This window comes from Dermacentor albipictus, chromosome 3, assembly GCF_038994185.2.
Source record: "Dermacentor albipictus isolate Rhodes 1998 colony chromosome 3, USDA_Dalb.pri_finalv2, whole genome shotgun sequence".
In the NCBI taxonomy this organism is placed as follows: Eukaryota; Metazoa; Arthropoda; class Arachnida; order Ixodida; family Ixodidae; genus Dermacentor; species Dermacentor albipictus.
Window position 1 is genome coordinate 44,952,162 of NC_091823.1, and position 6,000 is coordinate 44,958,161.

The following is a 6,000-nucleotide window of genomic DNA, read 5'->3' on the forward strand; positions in this document are numbered from 1 at the left end:
GGCTGAAGGGACAAGGTTCTGACTGGTGTTGTATAATACCGAAGTCAGACGGACAGATTTAGTGACACTTCGACCGAGTGCACTTTGCCTCACCGAGTGTCAATTCAACGGAATTATGGTGGCGTGGTGCTAAACGGCAAAAGGAGCGGTCATCATAGGATAAAGAACCAAGTTTGGTGCCATTCGGGATTGGTGACACTGACGATTAAGACATGTAGATTTATTGGTAGAGCTTGACATTATTGACAGCATTTTGAGACTCAGAAGCGGTTTAGAAGCCAAAAGCCTAGTGAAATACAGAAAAGTTGACGGCACGCCATATGCGCAGCAGCATCACGTCCCAGTGTTGAACAGGCCAGCTCATCAAAATTAGATTCTACCGCTCTTTCTGCGCATGCGTGAGGAGCCGAGGTTGCGAGAGAGAAAATGTGGGGACTTGCGGTTACTACGGAGGAGAAAGCGCTGGCAGTTGCCCCAAAAGCATTCAAGGATGATAAGTGTTTCTTTAACTGTGCATTAACACAATGACTAATTTGGTCAACATACACAAGTGCACAAGAAATTGGCAGCCGTAAACAATGCTTGTTGAAAATTGCCTAGCCCCTCAGAATACAGAATGCAACCACTATTAGAACATAGCCTTCTTTGCACGGCAAGATAAAACCGGAGTGAGTGAGTGAGTGAGTGAGTGAGTGAGTGAGTGAGTGAGTGAGTGAGTGAGTGAGTGAGTGAGTGAGTGAGTGAGTGAGTGAGTGAGTGAAACAACTTTATTTTGTCCACTAGAGACGTAAGCAAACGCCACGCCACCTGGCTAGGCCCACTCGGGGACCATCAGGTGGAACCTGACGGCCCTGTCGCGAGCCCTCTGGACTGCCAGGGTTTGAGAGGTCTGATCTTGGGCTCTAATCAGCTTCTTCATTTCCTCTTGAGTGAAAGGAGGACCGGCAGAGGCGCAGCCCCACAGGACATGTTCGAAGTCGGCATAGTCACCACACAGAGGGCAATCCGGGCTTGGGAACCGGTCGGAGTACATTGTGTGTAGCGCTGCGGGGCTCGGGTAAGTGCTTGTTTGCAGTAATCTGAGAGTGACTGCCTGGGCCCTGCACAGCGAGGAGTGCGGCGAAGGTAGGACTCTTCTTGACAGATAATTGTATTTGCAGATTTCGTTGTACGAGCAGAGAGGCTCGGGTCGCCCAGGAGAGGACGCGTTGCCCAGCGCACGGTCAGTCAAACCTCGTGCAGCCGAGTGCGCCTCCTCGTTGGGGTTGATCAAGGCACCCTCAATGGTCCCAAGGTGCGCAGGGAACCAGGCCAAAGAGTGATGTTTCATGTCTTTGGCACTTTGGATGATACGTAGGGCCTGGGGAGCCACCATTCCCATCTGAAAGGCCCTGACAGCGGCCTTAGAATCCGAATAAATCGTGTCATGTACACTGTCCGTCAATGCAAGAGCAATAGCAACTTGCTCTGCAACGCTGGAATTAGAAGTGCGGACGGTAGCGCAGCTAAGGATTTTAGCATCACAGTCGATGACCACTGAGGAGAAGGCCTCTTCTTGAACGTAGGAAGCAGCGTCTACGAAGCATGTTCGGTCCTTGTTCAAGCGGGCACTGGCGAGCAGAGCTTTACCCCTGGCTCGCCTTCGTCCTTCGTTGTAGGTGGGATGCATATTTCGTGGCACCCGGTGTATGTAAATTTTGGACCTTACGTCGCTGGGCAGCTTCACAGCGTCGAGACTGACGACCATGGGGTTACGTCCCAGCTTGCCAAGTATGGCTCGGCCCGCTGGGGTACCGGAGAGTCTGACAAACTGGGAAAATTCTTGGGCTTCAACGATTTCTTCGAACGTGTTGTGAATTCCCAAATTGAGAAGGTCTTTTGAGTGCGTTCGCATGGGAAGGCCGACGGCAAGCTGGAAGACTCTTCTGATTAAGGCGTTGATCTTGTTGCGTTCCGATACGAGCCAATTGTGCATAGCCCCTGAATAAGCGAGGTGGCAGAGCACGAAGGCGTGGATAATCCGGATCAGATTGTCTTCCTTGATTCCGCAGTACCTATTGGCGATTCTTCGTATCAGGCCGAGGGCGCTTTCGGTCTTGGAACAAATGCGTTTGAGGGCGGCTCCATTGGCCCCGTTTGACTCGATAAACATTCCTAGGACCCTGATAGTGTCTACCCGCGGTACTGGGGAGCCCTTACCGGTGAATAATGTAATGTGGCTCTCTGCTGCTAGCTTCCAGGATCGGTGTGAACCGCCTCTGGGCCTCTTCTTGTAGAGCAAGAGCTCGGATTTAGCGGGCGAGCACCTTAGCCCGGTGGGGATTAGATACCGCTCCGTCACATCGATGGCCTCTTGCAAAGCACCCTCGACCTGCCCTTCACATCCACTGGAGCACCAGATGGTGATGTCATCCGCGTAGATCGTGTGGTTAATGTTGGGGATTTTGTTCAAGGCCCTCGACAGGTTGATCAGGGAGATGTTGAACAGCGTCGGGGAGATCACCGCCCCCTGAGGTGTTCCCTTTGGACCAAGCTGGATTTCGTGGGTCAAAAACTCGTCAATCTTCAGTCTAGTGGACCTTGAGGAAAGGAAAGATCGCACGAAATTGTACGCCCGTTTGCCGACGTTACACTCTCGTCAGGCTCTTGAGAATAAAGGCGTGCGATATGTTGTCAAAAGCCTTTTCCAGATCCAAGCCGAGAATTGCCTTAGTGTCGGCGGAGGTAGAGTCAATGATTTGGTGCTTGATCAGTCTCATGGCGTCCTGAGTCGAAAGCCCCGACCGAAAGCCAATCATGTTGTGTGTATAGCATTCGTTAGACTCGAGATGGTCAGTGAGGCGGTTAAGCATGGCGTGCTCGGACATCTTTCCAACACACGACGTCAGGGAGATGGGCCTTAGATTGTCGATGCTCGGCGCTTTACCTGGCTTCGGTATGAGTACTGTGTAGGCTGTTTTCCAGCTCTTGGGAATGAGGCCGCTGCACCAGATATCATTCATCTTGCGCGTAAGAAACTCGATTGAGGTGTCGTCGAGATGCTTGAGCATTTTGTTGGTGATCCCGTCGGGCCCAGGGGCAGATCTGCCGTTGAGGGATGCGAGAACTCGCTTGAACTCAGCCACGGTGAAATCCTCGTCCATAGATGGTACGTCACGCCCTTCGTACTCGGGAAACTGGGGGGGCACCGGATCGTCCGTGGCCGCCAGGTACTTGTCTATGAGGTGCTCCATGACTGCCTCATCTGGAGTCGAGTCGGTGGCCAAATGGACAGCTTTCGCCAAAGCTCTCTTCTGGTTGGGCTTGGTGTTGCCATCGTGCAGTAGGTGCTTAAGGAGACCCCAGCTTTTACCGTTCTTGAGCTGGCCCTCCACCGAGTCGCACAGCTCGTCCCATTGCTGCTTGCATAGCACCTTGCAATGAGCCTCTACCATCTTGTTTATATCGGAGATTTTCTTGCGTAGTCTTCTGTTATGGCGCTGAGTCTTCCATCTCGCGAGCAGTGCCTGCTTGGCTTCCAAAAGATGCGCCAGCCTACTGTCCATCCTGTCCACCTCCAGATCGGTTGTCACCTCCTTGGTGGCTCTAGCCGCATCCTTCTTTATCTCGTCGCACCAAGAGTCTAGGTCCATATCATCGTTAAGGACGCGCTCGGAGCGGTTGGCTCGGAACAAGTCCCAGTCAGTGAACCTAAAGGTCCTCGTTTTGTTGCGGGCAGTCTTGATCACAGCTTCGATGATGCAATGATCGCTACCGAGGTCCATGGCTGTGTTGGTCCACTTGACGTTTTCCAGGTTCTTGACAAAGGTAAGATCCGGAGTCGTATCTCGGCATACCGAGTTCCCTCTCCTGGTTGGAAAGTCTTTATCGGTTATCAGCGTAAGATCTTCCTCCGCTGCCGCATCCCATATGTCTCTACCCTTCTTCGTATTGGTACAATAGCCCCACGCCTGATGCTGGGCATTAAAATCCCCCATGACGATTAGAGGCTGACAGCCAGCCGAATGCACGGCCTTCTTGAGAATAGCACTAGGCCTGGCTCTGTGAACGCTGGGTCTGCAGTAAACATTCAGTATGAAGATACTGTTTCTTCTTAAACGCTGCGTAGGGGGGTCGACAAGGAGTTCGGCCATGACGTACTCGATCCCATTGTCCGCGGGACCAAGGTCTCGCTGAAGGCACGTGAACTTTTTACTGACCAGGATAGCGACCCCCCTTCCTCCTTCAGTGGAAGCCACCGTAAGGAAACCGCGGAGCTTGATAGGTGATGATGTGATCGTTTCTTGCAAGGCGATTACTTGGGGTTTGTCCTTTACGCTTTTTAGGTATTGTCGCAGGGTTGCCCGTTTGCTGGCGAACCCTGCGCAATTCCACTGCCACATTGTTATGACGTTAGTTACGTTATCCATGTTTGGGCTTGTGAATGAATTGCGAAAGTGCCGCATTCATAATAGCACCCTCCGTCGGTGAGGCAATGACGCTGGGCAACGTTGGGACTTGTGCTGTAGATGTGCTTGGCAAAGATCCGTGGCTGGTTCCCTCCAGCCTAAGTATTCTAGTGCTGAGGGCGACCAGGCCCAGCTGAGGGTGCGCGATCATTTCTTGTACGTGTGAGAGACCTGTCTGTATGTTGGAGATGGCGTTCTTGAGGTCAGACAGGAGTTCTACCATCTCGTCTCCCCTTGAGTCATCCAGGGCACGCCGCTTCACTGCAACCGTCTTGGGAGGGGCCTCCACTGTGTCCATGGCCGAAGAGCGTGCGGCAGGCTGAGAAGCTGGCTGTGTGAGCGCCAATCTTCGTATTTCCGCCATCTCGGCGGCTAGCCGACTGATTTCCTGCTTGAACAGAGCGTTTTCCTTTCTAAGACTATCATTGGCACGCCTAAGCTCTTCGAGCTCATTCGTGAGACGCAGGTCGTGCGAGTCTTGAGAGTTGGACGCCTGCGTTTGGTTGCCACGGGCCCTATCGGCCCACGTTAGAGAGGACTTGCCTTTACCGCCGTTGGGGGTCTTCGAACGTGAGCTGTTGGAGGAGTCGCTCCCAGTACGGGACTTGGAGCAGCTTCTGGAGCTGGAGCGCGCTGGAGAAGGCGATGTAAGTCGCGATCTCGAGGTAGAGCGACTTCTGGAGCCCCGTCGGCTTGTAGAGCGGCTTCTCGAGCGCAAGCGTCTTCTGCCCCTACGGTTGGTGCTGGATGGTGCAGTTGGTGCTGTTGGTGCTGGCGTGGGGAGCTGCTCTTGCTGCCTGGCACGCTCGAAGCGTCGTCGGCGAACAATGTATGGCGTCTTGAATCTGCGCGCACACTCTTTACCTGCTGTAAGGTGCGGACCACCGCAGATCTTGCATTTTGGGGTACATTGATGCTGCTCATTGGGATTTGGCAGGCCGCATCCCCGACAGATGACGTCGCTCGGTGTTGGACATACATCGGCGCGATGCCCGAGTCTTCCGCAGGCGTGGCATACGTCCACTTGCTTTCGATATAGGGAACATTTCATCAGGAGCGTTCCGTACCTGACAAAATTCGGTACCCGCTGCCCGTCAAAGGCGATGATGATGGTCCCAGTCTGAGCAATTCTCTTGGCTGCTAGTGCAAGAGGGTTGTTCGGGTTAACAATCTTGCCATCCACCGTCGCTGGGTCGTCTTGCAACGGTATATGCCACGTATGACCCCCTTGCACGTGGAGTGCGGGGCTGTCTCGTACGCGCAGATTTCGTGAATCTTGCCCGTGATTCGGATTTGCTTGATGCGGGCATATCGATCGGCATTCTCCCGTCTGTGAGTGCTGGCCACCATGATGTTTTGCTCTAAGTTCGGGCACAGAGTGTCTTGTGTGAGCTCGTGCTGGCTGATGCCGGAGGCTGCAAGTATTGCGTCAGCCACCGTGGCCGCTCCAATTTTGGAAATATTCAGCCCACCTCTTGGTCTAATAACGATCTTCGTGTCTTCTTTGGGAAGAACAGGCATTCGGCTCGCCCTAATGATCTTGGTCTTCAGC